At 31.2% G+C, this 21,646-nt stretch overlaps 1 protein-coding gene and 1 non-coding gene across 3 annotated transcripts in view; one reads left to right on the plus strand and one right to left on the minus strand.

The window, feature by feature from the left end:
- The window catches only part of cpx (synaptic transmission protein complexin), a 474,353-nt gene that overhangs the window by 36,967 nt on the left and 415,740 nt on the right, over window positions 1-21,646 (minus strand). The gene's annotated exons all lie outside the window — the stretch shown is intronic.
- Window positions 21,311-21,383, plus strand: TRNAM-CAU (transfer RNA methionine (anticodon CAU)). Its single transcript has one exon. It is a non-coding gene; the product is annotated as a tRNA-Met (tRNA).

Raw genomic sequence — 21,646 nt, forward strand, 5'->3', positions numbered from 1 at the left:
AATTCACAGATTCGTACCATGGTTTTACTATAGTGGATCAAACCCAGATGCTGATAATGATGTTACATCTATTATTGAAATATGTTTGAGGAACTAATTATTAAGTTGTATGTCTTGATAAGTCAAAATAGCATGCACAGTACATGGAGGTATTTTTGGCATAATATTAGTTCTAAAGAGTAGGAAAGCTTTCATTATTCTAGTACTTTTGAGGAATGTATAATAGATAAAAAGATTATAATGGGTATTACAATCCATAAGCCAATAATATAATATTTGATAACTATCTTGCCAGTAATTTTTATTCGAATTTATGAATTTTGTGTCTAGACTTTAATCAATTTACTGAAAGCTCTAGAGAAGATTACATTTATTTTCGGTTGTCAAAATTACATTAGGTATTATACAAGTATATACCATAATATAAGTAAAATAAAATTTGGTCGTAGACTAAAAATTAATGAATAATAATGTAGGATTACGATAATAAAATAATTAAAATTAATATTCCATGTAAACCAATATTACAGTAATACCTATCGTCAATCATCATCGTCATAGATGAAAGATTATAATTATTAGGCACTATAATTTTTACTCCATACCAGGACAATAATTTATCATGAGGATGATTGAATGTTTGAATAGATTCAGAAGGTTATTAAAAAATTTTCATACTGGAGGTATTTATTAATCGGCGTTCTATTACAAACAATAATTGTATATTGACTATTGTATCTTGGCACAATTATCAACGTATAATAATACAGATTAGAGTGTTTTCTTTATGATGTTAAATAATTCAAGCTTATAGCAAAATAAATGAGTTACACCAGTGATTTTTTTGTATCCATTCTTGAATAATGCAGCACATTTAAAGGAAAAAATAATCTAAAAAAAAAATCTGGAATTAAAATACACTGTCTATGAGTATCTTTCACGTGGTTTTACAGTGGAATTTTTACTGAGTGCTATACATTTTTACAACGTTTTTATTAGCTCGTGTTCTTGTTTATCTGATGGTTGTTGGTCCAGTACGAATCTTACAATCGATTTAAACTAACTTCCCGACTGGCTTGACATTTGATACTTTTATAATAATATATCAGAACATAATGCCAATGCATTCTTTTAATACTTTTAGCCATCTTTAAGCAGAATTGAATTCATTTTCAGTTAATTCTGTTTTGTATGGAAAGTTATTTCAGAAAAATCCGTAAAAAGTAAAAGACTATTATATTATATGAAAATCAAAATGAAATGTCAAAATGACATTTCGGTATTCTATATTTGTTTGTTTGTTTTTTATTTACTTCATATCAAGTACAAGTTTGAGCATATTGAGCATAATAATTCAACAGAAAATTTAAAAACGCTGTATATGAAAAGTTCTTTTTATATTGTAATTATTTTATAACCGATTTCCAACAAAAAATATAGTTAATAAGAAATTCGAAAAGAATTCATTTATCGTGAGAGTATTGTATACTATGGATATGTACATAATATGTGAATCATATACACATGTATCAATGCATGCGGTTTCATTTTCTTTTAGCTTCCATTCGATGGAGTAGGAAGGGTCAGTATTAAGGGTGGGAAAATTCTTCCCGCAGGCTCGGCGCTCGGGTTCGCGCCCCGGGGGGCTCAAATGGGAAAACAATGTTTTATTCTTACAAACGACCGTCTGCGAATTGTCTGGAATGAGAATACAAGAAAATTGCATCGAATAAAGACTTTCGAACGAATGAAACAGTGCACGGGGTAAGAACTGCTTAGACGGAAATGCAATATAATACACTCACAGTAAGAATCTATATATTTTTATTATTGTCGTACAATATACATCCAATCTGTTAGCTTTTTTGTAAAAATATATTAGATAATGTAAAATGTTTTTTTTTATCGAGTAAAGTTTTTTTAAAAAATATATTTTGATAGAATAAGAAAGATGCAATTTAATTCGTTATTCTAATAATTTATATTAAAAAATAATTATAATAATTAATACATATCCGAACACGTATTAATTATTTTTAATTGAATGATATACTTCCAATAAATAAAAAAAAAACTGTAAAACGTGCGTTCGTTGAACATTTCCATTCAGTGACGTCCCGTGGGGGTAGGCAGATTGAGCGTCGCTTGGGGGCGGTAGTTACTCAAAGGGCGGCAAATAGAGGAGAATCATTTGATATTAGATATAGAAATAGGTAGTAAATTTAATAATAACGGAAATATTTTTCCATTAAAAAATTCAGCTCACTCGAAAGGTTTAACAGGACTGTAATTTTTTTGTCGGGTTCGCGATGTCTAGTTTACTTCCGTTGTCCTTGGACGTCACGTCCTTGATGACTAGCAATGGCACGTGCAGATTTGTGAATTATATTTGAATTATAGGTGTTATGCGTATGTATATGTACGAATACGCGGTCATCGGCTGCCAGGTATTTATTACGACTTCCCCCCATACGCACGCACGCTATCGACCAACCGCATCATTGTTTCGTTTTTACTGTACATAGGTAGCTACTTATCTAATTAATTTATCCAAATATGTTTGCTAGTCACTTGCTAGTTTTGAAAGTTGTTAGATGTATTTTGAAATGTATCTGAAACCATGGACTCGCAATAATGTTTATTGAAGTAGAGATGGCATTTAAATCAGATTAAGTGGTAAGTATATATATTGTTAGTAATGTATTCATACAACACATTTCTTAGATATTGGGGTCATGAAAGGATGATAAAAAAAATTATGTATAAAAAATGGGGCGGCATTTTGTGCGCTGCCTAGGGGCATCAATTTGTCTAGGGTCGTCACTGTTTCCATTGTAGTGTTTTTTGGTTAGTTTTAATACGAGTAATTAAAAAAAACATAAGTTTTCTCTGAATTACTGGCAAGATTTTTGAATAAATTATGTACAGCCTAGATAAATGCGGCGAAGATAGGTGACTACTTTCATTATAGATTATTCTTAAATATGCGTTATTTAGTAAACAATATTTTTAAATCAAAAGATGTCTTACCTATTCAATTCTTATTTGGAATTATACATTATGTAGCCCTTTAATCCCTCACCTGATTAAATGTAGATTAAAGGTACTAGTAAATATTTGATAATGTATAAAATATACCCAAACCATTATTATATTATAATATAGGTAATAAATTTACTCGTAGCTAAATTCACATAATATTGTTGCGTACACAAATTATGACAGTTCTTAAAATTTTCTGGGCCTTTCATTGGTCAGCATTAAACGGTGAAAATTCAATGATGTGGCGATTATTATGGGGCTGTTTGTGGCCAATAATATTTTCGATCGTTATGATGCAAGCCAAAACTGAATATGGATGTAAGTGTTTTGTTTTTAAGGACGTCTCAACGAGTGCAGCAAAAACTCCAATTTTATTAACACATACGAAATATGTGTGTTAAAATATTAATAAAGGCATCCATACGCTTTTGTAGAGAATGTAAGTTCAATTTCATTTTATGATGCAACACAGAAGTTTTTATGTTAGTTATTCCAAATTTTCAGTCGGTATAACAAAAGCGTTTGTTTGATTACAGCTTATTGAATACTAAGCTAAGTTTCAATGCTATTCATAGACGTTTTATAAAATTGGTGGTTTTCACTGTAACTAAAAACGATGCGGTTCTTGCAAGCTTTTTGCCCTTACAAAGCTCAATTTCAGATTGCAATTTCATTCTATTCGGGTACACTTTTGCGGCTTGCGAACTCCCTGGCGTATATTGCTCAAATCCGGCGTGAAAATCTTCCAACGTACAGTGGCGGCGTATACTGGAATTTACCCAGTAAGTATAATTTGTCATAATAATAAAAGTAACATTAATAATAATTATAATAATAATGAAAAAGGGGCGGATTAACAGATGCTTTGAGTAGGCATGTGCAGGATTAAGGTCCTGTGCTAAAAAACCTCTCACATTCATTTGTTTTTCAAAATATTAAATAAAAATAATCGTTTTGTAAAAAAATATTTTCTTCACTTTTAAAAAAAAATAATATCGCCAGATTTTTTTCAATGGACTTTTATTTTTACCTCATGAGATTTCAAAATATTTATTTGAGTGTGAAATGAAATTTTTCATTTTTATTTAGTTAACTTTAGTTAAAGATATATGTGTCGCTACATTAGATATTTTTGACTTTTTTGTGAATTGCTGAAGAACTACTGCTTTCTAACATTTCTACATTATCAAAATGTGGAATTTATTAATTTTAAATATTCTATACGCGAAATAATATAAACATTCACCCTTGTGACGTGTGTATTTGAGAAAACAAAGGGCTGTTTTTATCCTATTCATCTATTATGGACTTGGCTGATTTTGAAATCTAGCGACAAATATATTATATATATATACATCCTTCATATTTTGTCAATATTGATGTCGTTAGAATGTTTAAATCCAGCCTTGATCATTAGGTAAAAGAGAATAATTTTCATGGATATGAGACTAATATAAATGTTTTTTTTTAAGTTATTCTTGTTACTAAAATCATAAATTTAAGTAAGTTATAAAGCCAGCCGCTTCACCATGGCAAAGCTTGGTATACCCCTGAGCCCGTAATTATTAGATTGGTCTGTCATAGGTGAACCGATAGTTAAACACATAAGATGACTCACTTGAACAGTGAAAGAGGTGAGGTTAGAGTCTCACTTGGCCGACCCCTTTTATACGTTTTCTGAATATTTCAAAATTAAGTTTTGTTTTAAATATCAATTATGCATAGGTATATTCTTTCTTAGACTTTTTAAAAATATGTTAAAGCTTTCATATGCTGTTAGTAATTTACAAAATAAATGATGCAAAATATAGTGTACGCTACTGTACTGTGGTTTCATATTACCTACAGATCATCATCTAATCCTAGGTTAACCCCATGTAATTCACACCATGAAAATATCTAGCAATATAGTGCATGGGAAAAGTCACACGTAGCTGTGATGTTTTCTGATTCTATCAGCTAGAAAAACTATTCTATTTATTTATTTATAATAAATATTTAAGGTAATCTTGTGTTATAAAAATTAATCTCTGCGAATAAATTATTAGAAATGCATTAAAATGCATATGGAATCAAATAAATTTTTGGATAACAATATTGAAAAAAATAGCTGTAAAATAAAATATAATATGAGTTTAACTTAGGTAAATAAATCCTTGGTCTGGGAAGTTCACATATTGTTTTTCAATTTGTGTATGATTCAGAGTATGGACCTAATATGTTGAGCAAGTAACTGACATCCATTTCTCGTAAAAACTTAATCAGTTAATACAAACCTCCACTCTGTGGAGGCCCATAAGATCTTATTAGATCGGACATGGCCAAAGAAGAAGGAAGGAACCATAAATACTATTATACATAACTATATTAAGTATGTATGTGACAGTAGGTTTATTTTCCGTTATTTTTTATCGGGTTTGCCTTACATAGAAAATTCTGTGTAATATTAGATATCATTTCTATTTCTAGCGCATTGGATAAAATAACAATTTTATCAGATACATGATTGCACCCTCAGTAGTAGAGGCCAGTAGTCTAATAATAACCTAACATGGGGTAATGTACTAATGATTATACAGAAAACTTTTAGGTAAACACGTCAAACTGAAATATTAAAAATAATATTAAGTTAATGAAGCAGGTGTCTATTCAAATTGAGATTTTCCGAAAAATATTCCAATACAAAAGTGTAGTGTCATTTTTTGATTGGAAAACAAAACTGTAGACCGTAAATGTCCGTTTAAAAATTGAGAAAAAATGTAAGCATCGTGTGGCAATTTTTACACGTTCCGATTGGATTCGTTGGCGATTTTTGCATGTCGTTAAATTCGACGTTACGGATGCTCGCACAGCGGGCGGCGCGGGCTGGCGTCGGTAACGGACGACGCCAACGGCGCTCGTTTCCCCGCCAAACGAATTACAACGGAATGGTGCCATTCCGAAGTGCAAACATTATACTTAATCAGTGGCGCATTTCTGCACTGTTACTAAAAACAGTTTTGTGTAATATAATATATTTATCATCTCTAATAATTGTTATTCCAGTTAATGTGCCCAGAGATTACGTCATCTTATTATCAGACAACAGAAACATATACCTCTCCAAACTAATGCGTCGTGCACCTCATCCTGTATTAATCAGGCGGATCACGAGGTTCTACGTTTGGTGTGAAGCATCACCACATCTACCAGGCATTAATTTTTTTTTTTTTTTTTTTTTTTTAAATCATATGGTGAACATTACAAATTATTAATTTAGGACGTTCACAACATGAGATTTAGAAACAAAGAAATATTATTAAAACAGTATTATATAAAAAAGAGATTTTAAGTATTAAGTTATTATACAGTAGAAAAGTATAAATACAAAAAATATAAATTAGATAGGTACAAGGAAGTACACCGAATGAGTTAAGCAGACCCTATTTTAAGAATTTATAAAAAAACGTCCACCTATACTCTTCTTCGTATAGGTCGAATATATCAACACCGAAACAATTTAGCAAGCAAGCTTAATGGCTATAGATTAAAGTGATATATATGCATATACATTAATTTAATTTACCTATGTAACATGCTTCATAATTGTCAAATCATTCCTATTTAAAATATGTATAAAAACTATTAATTTTAAAACCCAGTAAAATAGCCTCGACTATATAGATAATAGTTTATTTAAAATACTTTGAACATCAGCTAAGGGACAAATGACACACATATGAGTCAAGTATGGTACAGCTTCTGTTTTTGGATTTGTGGGTTACAGGGTTAAATCGTTTTACTCCTATCAAATTTAATTTACACGTGCGTTTAAACCCGGAACAAATTTCCGATGGATTCATCGCAATGCTAACACTCCACGTAAAAAGTGTGTAAAAATAACACCACTGTATGCTCATATGAATGGAAAATGATAATTATTTATCTTTATGTTTTTACAGAGGAAACACTCAATCAAAATGTTAGTAATGCAGCGAATTTTTTGATTTCATTTGTATGCTGAGTTTTATGTGCTTATATACCTAAGTAAAAGTCATCGATTTCTAGTGAATTTAAAAGAGAATAATTTATTGCGAGGCTGTTTGTGTAGCGATTGACAGAAGAAAACACGGAAGCGTAAATAAATATATTCTATTTGATTTTTTTACACCCAAAGGCTACAGCACTGCGGCAAAACGTCCTCAATTTGTTCAAACAGTTCGTTTCGAGTGTGTTTGCGGGAAAATTTCAACATTTAAAACCCCAGTTTGCAGGTGAATACATTTAACGCTGAATCTCTGCAAACCCTGTTAACTTTTTTTGGGGGAATCCCGCTTTTGAGGTAGTTACATACGGGGACATAAGCGTTTGTTACTACTTATTTTATGCACAAACAAACGAAAGCGGTTTGAAATTTGGTGACGGTGAATTTTAAATGATTTCGCTTGTTTTTTTATTGAATTGTTTACTACAGATATAATGTGAAAATCGTATAAATATATCACACAATGAGTATTGATCCCGATCGATAAAACACAGTGACACTGTTTCTGTATCTCCACTGCAGACGGATGTGAGTGCCAAATTCCCAATATTGTTCAAGAGAGCCACAAAACATTTTATATTTTAGAAAATTTCTTTGAAAATATACATGAAATCTTATTTTTTGTGGATACTAATACAATTAATTTAGGTATTTGTAATATATATATAGTATACACGTCCAAGATGGCCGAGCGGCTTAAGCGTCGAACAATAACGCGGTGGATCTTAGGTTCGAATCGTCGGTCTGGCAAATACACATTGTTTTTCAATTTGTGAGAGTCAGAGTATGGAGCTAATAGGTTGGGCAAGTGGCTAACATCCATTTCTCGTAAAAACAAATCTGTTAATACAAATCTTCACTCCATGGAGGCCCATATGATTTTATTAGGATCGGACATGGTCAAAAATAATGTATACATTTAATACAATTTTGATTATAAATATAAAAAGGTAGGTAGTTAGGATTTGCATAATTTTGCAATAAAATATTTCGTTAATTTAGATTTGCATCATACTATAATATTGTCAATTAGTATCATTAAATCACTTTGCAAATAAAATATATAATGAAATATATTAATAAACTGCAAGATTAGAATTATCCTGTTTCTAAGAGAGGTACAGGCACTTGCGTCATTATGTTAAGGATATTTTCATTATTTTAGCAATTAGAACTTTTGTTTGCTTGTCACATAACAATAGTTTTACTATAATGATTTTAATGAAAACTTACTTATGTCACAAATATACTTGCTTTCGTATCCGTCGACGCAATTCAATACAATAGTTTTCATTGGATTTGCAGTCCAGTGTAGATTTTCAAACTATATCTAACAGATCCCAAAAATAAAAAATATTATACTTTTATAAAATTCAATATAAAAGTCAACCAAACAACGCATGTGGTTACGGTTATTATAGTCAAATATTGATATGTGATTTCAAACTAGTATGACGTAGAAACAATTTTGTTACTACGTGTTGTCCATTGTGGACGTTTTTTAATTTAATTAACATAGTATGCATAAAAAATTAAAATGTTAAAATCGAAAAGGTGCAAAATAAATACAACATATTATTTTTTTTATATTATATACATAGGTACAGCGTAGGTATTGTAGTAAAAACGAATTTATTTTCAAAACAATGGGTAGCAATTCGGTAGCCTATGTATCAGATTGCTTCCTCTGTTTTGTTTCAGCAAATTGCCCTGTTTGTATTTAATTAACTTTATTTGTTTTGCTTTCCGTATTTATTATATTTTCCGTGACTAAATTAGTCGTTTTAAAAAAATATATTTATTTACTGTCAACATCATTTACTTAAAACAATGCGAGAATATTCTAAAAATGATGAAATATATTATGTACATAATATAGATAAAGATTTATAAAAAAATAGCTTAATGAATAAATTATAAAATACTAATAATTAAATATATAATATTTTTTTCCAAGACATAATGCAGGAACTTTCAAATAACAGCCACAAAATAAGGTTACAGATGACTATGTCTCGGATACAAAGGTAATGATTTCAATTTCAATTTAAATTTATTTATTTTTAGCATATTGTGGACATTACAAATTATAAGTTTAAGACGTTCACAATATGACATGAAACATTATTATAAAGATGAAAAAAAAGCGATAAAAATGAAAATATAAAAAGAGAACACAATATAAACATACAAAAGCAGTGACAATACAGTCAATAAGTGGAATATATCAACAATGATTTGCTGAACCAAAAGCGATCAAGCGGGTCAACACGTACGTCGACCTTGGACAAGAGAATTCTTCAAGAGTAACCTCACATTATGCTTAAAGCGTAAAGTGTTCAACTTATGTGTGCTACGATAAATTCAATATATATAAATAGCATAACGTGGCATAGGAAATTGCATGTTGGGCATAAAGCAAAAAGACCACAAAAGAAACCAATGAATAAGGACGCTGACAAAACTTCGTTGTGAAAGAAGTCACCGAGTTGATAAAAAGGAAATGCGTCGAAGATATAGCTCGGCGAGTGGACAACCGCTAGCTACAGGAAATCATACAATGGTCCCCATGTCGACGAACCCATCACGTTTGATGGATGTATGTGAAAGAACTAGGAACCGAGAAGATTGAGATGTGCTAGGTTAGGTCTTCATCTTCATCTGATGATGAAATATTAAAGTACCTAGTATAATATCTTATATTGGACATTTGGAGATAGTATACCATATTGTTCAGGTGTGTTGGTGTTGCAAATGTTGCTCGGAGAGTGTTTGGGAAATTAATGTAGTCATAGAGTGGTATGAAGGGCACTAAACGATCACAGGCCTGATTTGAATCCATCTGAGTGCCACAATATGACCGTAGTAATGTAATGTAGCTCGGAAGAGGACGCATGTTTTTAAAAATTTTACATTTATTCCAGACGAATCCAGAGTCAGTCCTGTGATCAATGCTAGAAGCAAATTTTTAAAAATTTATCCTTTTCTTGGATTTAAATGTTTTTATTGCTATCGAACATGCTTTTTTATAATTAATTAAATCCTGTAATTCCAGAGTGTGTTCCCATTTTTTATATGCAGCTTTTTTAAACCTTTTAATTTTATAACACTCAGCATCCCACCAGGATGCTGGATTGCTGTATTTATTTGATATAGATTTTTTTTGAGAAGTGCTAGTTTTTATAGATTCAGATAAGATATTTATAAATGAATCGCATTTTTGGCTTGCAGTCATCTGCTTATAGCTATCTGAAATAAATTCAGAGTACGAATTTTCTAAATTATGCGTGACTTGAGCCCAGTCAGTTTTAAGGGACTTTGTTTTGTTTGTTTGTTTATTTTTTGTAATAGTATTTTTCTATATTTACGTTAATTGATATGGGGACGTGATCTGTGCCTAATGTCTCATTACTAACCTGAACAGCTATCTTGTCAGCTACATTTAATGTAGAGAGAACAAGATCAATATTAGATTTTTTTTCTATGCAGATCTATCCGTGTATGTGAATTGATGTTATAAATCATCAAATCATGTTGTGTAATACTGTCAAGAAATCTTACCCCGCTTGTGTTTGTTTCAGTGCAATTCCATATACTGTTATGGGCGTTAAAATCACCCATTAATAGACAGTGGTTATTTTTGTTTTGTATTGTAATAACTGTATGAGTAATTATTGTAATAATTTGTATTAACAGTATATGTTTATAATAAATAATAAGACTCAATTGAGACTTCGTAGCTAAAAAAAAAAAAAAGAGGACGCATGTGACTATCTAATAAAAGCTTAGTAGAATTACCTATCCACTTAGATTAAACGACTGTCCATCAGTCAGCAAATATTTAAGTGGTTTCCATAAAATAAACAGCTTAATAAAATATGAAAAGTGCATACCCACAGATTAGACGGAGCTTAAAGTTTTTCTTTTTATGAAAACAGCTAAGAAGATATTCTCTTGCGTTATAAGTTATGACCCGCGGCTGCCGGGCACCTACTTTAACCGTCGCCCATATAGATTTATCGAATGGCACGCTTAACGGGTTAAAGATCAAACTTGACGTAAAACGTATCGAGGAAAAAGAGACTCGTAAATTGGATTCAGACTTTACGACGAGGTCCATGTTAAACCTATTTCGCTATTCTAGATGCCAGTGGATTGTAAAAATAACATTTTGAAGAATAGCTTCAGTATTATGTTGCATCGAGCTTTGCAAATTGTATTATAATCATTTAATTGATATTACAGGAAAACTCATTTCATTTGTTTCTAATGCTCTATATTAAAAATATGTTGTCTTTTTTAGGTTCGTTATATTCGAAGGGAATCAAATACCTCCTCCCAAACGATGATACTATATGACACTTAGTTATGAATTTTAGTCATCAGAAGATTGATTTTAGAATGTTAATAGCGCCTGTACACGTGCATAGATTTACTGGCAGCATTAGTAGAAACTATCGTGACAATAACGGTTTACACGTAAAATTGCTGATTTTCTCTCTGATTCATTCTTTAAGAGTGAGCGAGACGCGATGTTGTCATTTTATGGTACTATTTCGTACTATTTGACAAGTAGTGAAAATCGTTCAACCTGAAAATTTGTTCGTAGTTCGTTTTTTTTCCAACAGATTCGCCACTATCTTTTAACTGCGCAGGTGCAGATTGAAGATTCCTACTGTCGCATGAAAATTTAGAAGCTTCCAAACTTTTTTTATTCATGCATGCAATCTTGCCAACTGCAGGATAATACATGTTTCCCCATATATTTTCTTACTATCAACAGTACATCCATGCACGTGTAAACGGGGTATAAGAATCATAGTTGTTTATGTGTGCTAAAAGAATCCATTATCAATGCACTCCACATTCGACATAGGTTATCTTCGGTTTGTCGAGGGACATACTATCTCAATCATGAAATCTTTATTTGTTATTGTGGGAAGTTTGAAAGTTATAATGTATTGTTGGTTACAGAGATATGGATAAAGAGGTACATATTAATTAATGATATGATGTATGACAGACATCCATGTTAATCGAGCATAATTATTATCATATTATATTATAGGAAGTAGCACTATTATTATTATTATATAAAACTGTAATCAGGAGAGTGACACCAATTTTTTTTAGATCTACATAATCGATTAAAATAAAGACTTAGATACTTAGATTCAGCAGTGGTCCATTCTAATGCTATTAATGAAAATATACACATGCTCATGGGCATGGCATCCTGAAGTGGGCCCATAGGCTATGATCTTTGACGCCCCCCATACCTATCGCTAAAGATAAAGGCAGTGTGACGCTCTACAGTAGCGTTTTCCAAATGGTGTTCGCGGTAAAATTAATGTATTTATATTTCGTGTTTTTTGTATATTTGAATTCATATATTTGAATTATGGAGTTGTCGAGTATCGATACACAATTAAAAATTATATCGTACAACCACATAATTTTAAATAATAATATTGGTTATTGAAGATAAATAGCGTCGCAGGCAACTTTTTTTTACTATTCGAGAGAATTTGTGATGTGTATTTAAATCACTTATCTGGTCGATTCGCCACAACGGGCCCTTCTTGAGCCGGGGCCCCCAGGCTAGAACCTTGTCAGCCCCCCTTTGTGGGGGCCATGCTCATGGGTATACTATTGTTAATTAAAATTAAATGGGTACCTATTATTGATATTCGTGTAATCTTTTTGTTTTACAGTCTGGTACAGATTTTGAGCGCCAAAGATGTTTTTATTAAGACATCATATTATGGTTATACACGATTCGAATCCGCGATATTCTACAGCTGGTGCTTGTCTTTGTATTGCCGATTTAATCTCTTTATTTAATCTAAAAGCAGTGTTTATTCAAACTCTCCGTAGATTGCCACAAGGTAAACATTTTAAATCTAACAAATGGTTATGTAATAATAATATTGTCTACGTTATTATATTATTATGATCATATTAAAAAAATGTTAAGTACCTAAGTATAATCCTTTGAGACGTTGAATCAATACATTTTTACGCTGGTTCCAAGTGCTACTGTCATAATATGTAACTCGCGCAGAGAATAAGTGTTTGGACGTAAGACGTTAATGTATAAAAAAATATATACGTGACTGGACACGCCAATGTGCCAGTATTGTCGCTTTTGCAGCGCTGCACATTTTGACTTACTACGTCTATAAAATACACGCCGTAGTAGACTGCTAAAAACAGTTTATGTGGCATAATATAACTTGTATGTAGTTTGATACAAGCTTTATCAAATTATCGTAACTACTTTATATACAGTGAAAAGACGTGTATATTTTAGTGTTCGGACAATATTGTAATATTTTGGTCGTAGAGATAGAGACGTGGTTTGTATTCAGAAGAATAAACGTAAATCGTGGAATGTTTAATGAAAAAGTTTTCAAGAAATACTGCTCACTTGGTGGTAATTCACGATTATATTATTTAAAAAGGACGTGAACACGTTTTAAAATGTGTTTTTATATGGTAAATACAAAGTGATTTAAATATGTATACATTTTACAATACAAAAAGTACTTGTTAAAAATTTAAAAATAAATAAATATTTGTCTATCATTAAAACCTATAGAAAAAATGATGGCACTGGAAACAAAAATGGTAGTTTTCATTCTGGTAAAATATCAATGTCAATTATCTTATTTCTTTCTAAAATGTTTTTTTTATAAGCATACAATATACATACATACGAGATTTACCTATAAGAAAGAAATTGTACATTTTTATTGACTTGCCAACATTTTAAGAAAAAAGAAAATGTTAGTTCCAGTACCCTCAAATGTATGTAACTACGATGCAATCGTAAGGTTCGAGCTCCGTTAAATTAATTCATAGTTTTTTTTATCATAAATAAAATATTATTTAATATATCCCGGGGTTCCTCTTAAATTCTGGAAATATTTGAACAAAAAATAAACGTATCGGTAGCAATCGGTCATCTGTAAAAACGTGTTACCACGTACGGTGGAAGCAGTCTTTTACATAATATGTAATATAATATCATAGATAGTGAAAGCCGTTTATATTTGCGTTTATTAGAATTTCATGTTTTTATAATTTGAAGCTTACACTTATACTGACTTGCCTATATTATGAAATATACTAAATTATTCAAATGATTATAAAATTTATATTGTGGAAAATAAATATTCGTTGAGATTGTAAGAGAAAAAAATGACATGTTGAACACAACAAAATGAAAAAGAAATGAATATTCTTCTTCTTTATGTGCCATATCCGTTATCGGGATATAGGCAATGAGTTCAGCTATTTTGTCAATATCTATTGCTGCTCTAAATAGGGTCAGAGTGCTGAGCTGAAATCAGTCTCTGAGGTTCTTCAGCTAGAACGTTCTTCTTCTACAAGTGTCTCGTTTACCGGAGAGACCTTCCCTACAATAATAAGATAAAGAAGTTGATATTATCTCTCGGGATGTCGCATAATGTGATATTTTTCTTCCTTGATATCACATCGACATTTGTAACTTCGTCTTTGCAGCTGATATATACACCCAACTTTTAAAAGATTCAAGTTTTCTCTGGGTTTTCTATGAGTGTCCACGCCTCCACTTCATATAATAGGACAGAAAATTCATAGAATTTATATATTATTACCTGAACCTGTCGGAAAAAATAACCAACTACACCACGCAGAGCATTTTAACGTTTACCAATTTTCACACCAGTGAAATAGGACCATACAATGACAACAATGAGTATCGCTTACAATAATTAAAGAATGATATTGGCGAGATAAGCAACACTTTTATGTGTACACAGCATGGCCCCCACATCCTGAAGCGGGCTCCCAGGCTAGGATCTTAGGCGGGCCCCCCTACCTATGCTCTACATTAGCGTTTTCCAAATGGTGTACGCGGTAAAATTAATGTGTATATTAAGTGTTTGTTTTGTATTTTCTAATACTTTCATTTGAATTGTGGAGTTGTCGAGTATCGATACACAATTAAAAATTATATCGTACAAGCACATGATTTGAAATAATAACAATATTGAAAGAAAATAGCGCCGCAGGCGACTTTTTTTACTATGAGAACAAATTTGTGATGTGTGTTTATCTCACTTATCTGGTCGAGTCACCACGCCGGGCCCCTCCTGAGTCCAGGCCCAAAGGCTAGAACCCTGTCAGCCCCCCCTTACATGGTACATGGTACAGAGTTATTATTGTGATAGTTTGATTTATACACTATTGGTGCCAGTAAATCCATGCACGTGTCCTATGTTTAGTTAGTGGCTACATAAAAGCAAAATAAAGATTACACTATTATAATTAAGTAAATAAAAAAAATGTTTTAAATTATTAAATATGTGAGTATAATAATTAGTGGCACATTAAACTTATTTGTCGCAAATTGTTAAATAAAATAATAATATGTGACAAATTTATATTTAACAACTCGCTCTGTGGATATTATTCACGTATCCGTTATTCGAAAAACCGCAAACTTTAATATAAACATGTTTGCGTATTATTGAACGCAGAGTTTCATGTAAAATATCAATTAGAGCCCATCGAAACATGCTATAAATCACAATTAATGTTGTACTCATTCAATGGAAAATGAGATAAAATCGGCACGTGGCCGGAATCTAAATTTCATTACACTTTAAAGGGAAAATTTTAACATAATTTATGTAAAGTTTTTCTTGTGTAATTTAGGTGAAGCGAGAGGTAAAGTGTTTATAATGTTGAATTCAAGGACAGACCTATCAACTTATATTAACTTATGACCAATAAGTAATACGACGATGAAAAGAACTTACGTACCCTCAACACTAGTAAGTAGTTAAGATGCGCGTCTATATCACTGTGGACACATTGTATGTATATACAGACTGTACACAAAAGGAGTTTAGTAGTGAGTATGTACAATAATATATTGTTATATAACCATTAAGAATATGTAAATATTAAACGTAACTCCGTTTATTTCAGAGTTTCAAGTTTTTTAGAAATTTCTATATAAGTTTTAAGGCACTGACTTACTAATGAACGTACAATTTTGTGGAGAATAACAGGGTCTACTCATAGACACAACATATTTTTTCATAAACTTATAGATACAGATGAATATAGCTGAAACTCTACATACATTTCAGTAAGGGTCATTATTGCAAGTTCATGTTCTTTTGCAATGTTGTTGCGTTCCGATGCGGTTGCGGATAAAGATTGCTACTAGGGAACTGAAATACCTAACGGGTGTGGACTGTGGAGTAACAGGTAACCGATCTCGAGTGTGGAAGAATACGAGATAGAATTAAACGAATGAAAGAATACGTTTGTCCTTCGGTCTGACAACTGCTCTCGGTCTATGCAATGACGCTCATTCAATATTGCTGTATTCAAAGGTTGCAATACACACTATTGCAAGTCTATAATGTGTGGTCTATTTTTGTAGGACACTCATACATTCAAAACCTTGTGTCAAAATGTAGTGTATTGGGGAATAGCCTATCGGAGTTCAATTTATTAATCTGTTATGTGATGCCACAATACATTATTATACAGTACATAGTTAAAAATGTATTCTACCTATATTGAAATAAAGGTATCTTTTTAAAAATATGATGCATCTTTAGCAATCGTGTTATGTGTTGACTGAAATCTTTACCAACGGCCCCGATCCTTCGCGTGGTCCAGTGGAAAGTGTAAGTGTCGGTAATAAGATTCGGTGGATGTTAATCTTTAGGTTTATTCGTCTATTTATAGTTATATCTAAGTATAGTTACATGGTGTACATACAAGGGAAATAACTCAGGATAATTCGATCCGCAGTGAAACAACTCGGAGAGTAGAGCTGAGATAAGTTTGTACGAGTTGAATGGTCCGAGATGAATGATATTAAAATCATTTACAATGTCATAAATCAAATAGTAAGTAAATAGTGTAAATGACGCTTAGTTTATGTACAAGAATTTTCCGTGTGTGTAGTAACACCGCTAGATAGGGTGGATAAATTGGGGTTGGTCAATAAGATACTATTGAGGTACATTGCAATTAGTCGAAATTACACCAATCGAATATTTTAACAATATTTACTTACTCAATTAGTTACTTAAGGGGTCGATGAATTAAACAAATGATAATCTATTCTCATTGGGGAGATATCATAGAGATGGAGGTTATAGATACATGACAATCAAGACCTTAACCTAGATATGAGACTGCGTATGGTTTGCTGTTATATTCTCTCAATCCTTTTCTATTGTATGTAGGTATGTACGCTAAACATAAGTGCCAAACTGGCACAATAAGACGAATGTTCAAAGTCGCATTATTATATTTGGATAATTCTGCTAACTTGTCCACTCTAATATTAGGGTATTGTAGGAACAAGAGAGTGACTGTGCTGTTATATTACTAACTGCTTAGTGGGCGTCTACAAACTACTATGTTTTTGGGAAATAATACTTTATTTTTCTGCAATACTTGATAGTAGTTGATATGTGCAATATTAAGGTCAAAGAAAAATGGAAGAAGCACAGGGAAACCTTCATACAGTAGCGGATTGATAGTAAGCTGAGATAATGGTGACCCATTTTTTTTACTTAATGTTTAATTTGTCTTCAGAAAAATACGGCATTGTGCACGTATCACGCAACAAAAAAATCTGTATAATACAGCTAAACAGTTTTAATTCACCATTTCGGAAAAAAAATGAAAACAATTACAATTTGTAATGAAAAATTCGTGCAGCTATGCATGAACATTTTAAGTATTCAAGATGCTTTTACGTGAAAAAAACGTACCCAAAGAAGTGTGTAATTGTAATACTAAGAAATACAGCAAGCTTTTGAGAATTAGAGATGAAAGTACTGACAACTTACGAAGTACTAAATTTTATAATACATAATATATTATAAAATACAAAGTACAGTCCCACAAACTTATCTGTAGAGGGGACAAAAATGAAATTACAATGACGCCATAAATTGAATACGTCATTCCACTGTCAGATTCTGTCCAGTTACAAGTCTTGATTGGATAGTTTTCGACTGTGGCTTCCCCATAAATTCTCCAGATAAATTTGTTGAACTGTAGTACTTAATATGTTTGTGTATTGCTTCGAAATTTGAATTTTTACCATGGATTTATATTTGGTGTTCTCTTATTTGACTGCTGTTATAATTATTTTCATATTGACGCAATAAACATATTTTGAAATTGGAAAATGTAATTATTATTGTTTTGTATTTATATTTTAACTCGTAATATAAAACGCATATAAAGCGTTAATATGATAAATATGATACAATATGTTGTATGTATGTATTAAATTTTCATTTATTCTTAGTTTCTATCTTCATACACAAATTACGAATATCTCATAAACGTATAAACCTTGCTTTAGTCCGCCCGGGTTCCATAGTTTTGGAAAGTCGCAAAGTATCATCATATCGATAGTGATTTTGAAACACGGCTCCACGAGACGTTGCAAAAGTTTGCGTAGTTGAGATATAGTGAGAGATGAGTACAAAATATAAAACAATGAAAAATATTGAAAATTTTAGCTGGGAGTTTAGATATTTTTATCATTGTTATTATTTTAAAACGAAATCGTTTCAAAATACTAACTATATTGGAAAATTTACATTATTTTTACCACTGTTTAATTTATGTTGTGGGATCGAGAGGTTAAAAATATTTCACTTCAATCAAGAAATGTTGGGAATCGCTGATCTATGCTGATGTAAATATCTGACACTTAGAGTTATAAGTACTATTATTTATTTGACTTGTATGGGGACAATGACCCAACGATCCCAGTCAACCCAAACAAACCCAATCAATTTTATACATTTTAATGCGATCTAATTTTTTTAAAAGAGCGCAACATTTTGATGAAAATGAGTTATTGATGGGGGTTTATTTCTTACAATGTCATCTTCAGTATCCCAAAATTCATCAGAAAACTTATTCCGTCATGAAGGAACAACTATTTTACCACGTTTTTCTTAGCTCGCATTCTTGTTTGTCTGGTGGTTGTTTGTCCAGTACAAATCTTGCAATCGATTTTCAAACTTTTAGAATATATCATAACACGATTCCAATGCATTCTTTTAATACTTTTAGCCATCTTTAAGTAGAATTGATTTCATTTTCAGTTAATTCTGTTTTGTATGAAAAGTTATTTCGGAAGAAATCCGTAATTCAATCAACTATTATTGGTTGCTAAGGGGGTGGTCCTAGCAACTAAATTATTAATATATACGTGCGTTAAAATGGAAATCAAAATGACATTTCAGTATTCCATATTTGTTTGTTTGTTGCAAAATAATAAAAAAATAAAATTTGTTGATAATTGCCTTATCTATCCTAAATTGTTAATACATAGAATTGTCAAGTTTATATAATTCAACAGAAAATTTAAAAACGTGGTATATAAAAAGTTCTTTTTATCTTGTAATTATTTGCTAGTTATTTAAGAATATGTATAATATGATGAAAAAAATAATATTCTTATTTTAAATAGGTCTTATGTAAAGTTGTAATTCACCACATGCGCCCAATTGGCTTATCACGATTACAAAGTACGAAGATTTAATATATTTCTACAAATATTAGAGTACTGGAATAAATAAATAAACAAATAAAAAAACACATGCTATCTATCCTAAATACAGCCACGTGGCACGAAATCGTAAAGAATCAGAGACGTGCGTCATTTTTGCCGTGTAGTGTCAGTCACGTAACTCGCGGCGTCACTCCAATATTTAACGATGTCGCAATGCAGGGGTCGGTCGCCCGCTTCATGGGACGTTTAGGGAATTTGCCTTGTTTCTTGATTTACTGGGGTTATCACGGATTTTACTATTGTAATTTTGACAACACGACTGCTGAATATCTTTGTACGGTCTAACTATGCCCTGAACCTAAATTTATGTTAAGTGTTCCAGTTTTGAAATCAAATAAATATCTTTCCCTTGGTGATCAAATTTTGAATTAATGAAATACTTGTTCAAAATTCATACTGCTGTTTAGTGTTTCAAATTTAAATGGATTTGATAAAGTAATACTAATAATGACAATGAAAAACTATTTTCCATATAGACGGATCCTAAATAACAACATTTTGCGCATCCTATACACGTGACTGCTATCGGACGCTATCGGCAGCTATCGAGGTTAGTTTTGTATTAGCACGTATTGTCACAATTACAATAAGTTAGTTGTAATTATTGTTACAATAAATGCTATATTTTAATAGAATCGCTCTCGGCTGTGCTAAATTTTAAAGCGAGATAGACAGTTTTGACTGTTTAGACATCTAACGTAATGTAATAATTATAAAACTTATATACAAACGTATGAAAACTACCTTCGATAGCTACCGATAGCAGTCTTGTGTATAGAATAGATGCGGTTATAATTAAAAACACAGCTATACATGATTATGTACATTAACTGCATTGTCATTTCGCATATGTAGTAAACCATGTTTTCATGTTCATGTTTTCCGATATATTTAACAACGCTACACTGAGATCAATCGCCTTTTATAAGCGTTACATGCGAAAATAAGTTTTTTTTATATATTGTCATTATTTTTTTAGATTAACAATATTTGAATGAACGATCTCAAAATATCGTAAATAGCCAAAAATCTAAAAAAAGCCATCTTATTGTTTATAACCGCAATTTTTTAATGCATATAATATATATTTTTCTATGTTTATTAATTCAACCATATTAAAATCATTTGGGATGACCATCAGTTATAATACAAAAAGATAATAGTATTAATCAATCTTTGAAGATATCAGTCTACGATAATTGACCATAGTGACAAGTAAGTAATTGTTTTTTTCAATATTTGTTTTAATTGAGTGGCGTTGATGACGTACAAATTTTAATGGTGATGTCATGTATAGTTTTTATTAGTATTATTCAATACTCATATGATGCATTATAATGTAAATATTATAAAAAAGTATTTTAAATTTTAATTTTAAACAATGACACTAAAACGAGGGTCACCGGAGATAAAAGAAATATTTTAATTATTATATTAAAAATTATAATTGTGTAAGGCTACCTGTATATAAATAATTTAGGTACAATCTTTGAATACAAGTATTTGTCTAATAAATACCTAGTTAACTTTGTCAAGATAAATTTTATTGAAAGTAAACTATCTCCAATGGAATTATTTTTTGTTTATTTTTTTTTTCCATATACTTGTCGTAAGAGACACATGCCTCGGTGGCGCAGTAGGCAGCGCGTAAGTCTCATAATCTTAAGGTCGTGAGTTCGATCCTCACCCGGGGCACAACGTTTTTGCTTTTCTTCAAAATGATAAAATATCATTGTTATGATTGAAATATATGACATAATTTATCAGACACAGTCAATCCATTTTTTGTCAAAATGGAGTGCAGATTTGGAGATTATTTGGGTTTTTTTTATAATTAAATGTTTTGATTAACTATTTATTTTATTCAACGAATAATGCACAAGATTTTAAGAATGTACCATTCTAATTATTGAATATACATAATTTTAAAAACATACCCAAGAAACCCAAGAGACGCA

Source organism: Rhyacophila brunnea, unplaced genomic scaffold, assembly GCF_057557595.1.
Source record: "Rhyacophila brunnea isolate RB1 unplaced genomic scaffold, BYU_Rbru_1.0 scaffold_4, whole genome shotgun sequence".
NCBI lineage: Eukaryota > Metazoa > Arthropoda > Insecta > Trichoptera > Rhyacophilidae > Rhyacophila > Rhyacophila brunnea.